The sequence below is a fragment of the Plasmopara halstedii genome (assembly GCF_900000015.1).
Source record: "Plasmopara halstedii genome assembly, contig: Scaffold_650, whole genome shotgun sequence".
Lineage (NCBI taxonomy): Eukaryota > Oomycota > Peronosporomycetes > Peronosporales > Peronosporaceae > Plasmopara > Plasmopara halstedii.
In genome coordinates this window covers 2,823,007-2,823,223 of record NW_020187567.1, presented here as the reverse complement: position 1 = coordinate 2,823,223, position 217 = coordinate 2,823,007, and positions in this window count along the sequence as shown.

Genomic DNA, 217 nt, shown 5'->3' with positions numbered 1-217 from the left:
TGAACACGGAACGTGTATGCAAGCCGGGCTTGCTGGTCGTGGAGGCGACTGTAAAGGGCTTCGAGAAGCCATGGGAGATCCTCATCGATTCCGGGGTATCCTGCAATTATGCTCGACGCTCCATGACAGAAGGAAGTCGTTTGTATGCTGAGGCGCTGAAAGCGCGGTTGGGTGACATCGTCACTGTTTGCTTAGTGATGGGGACACGTGTCACGGC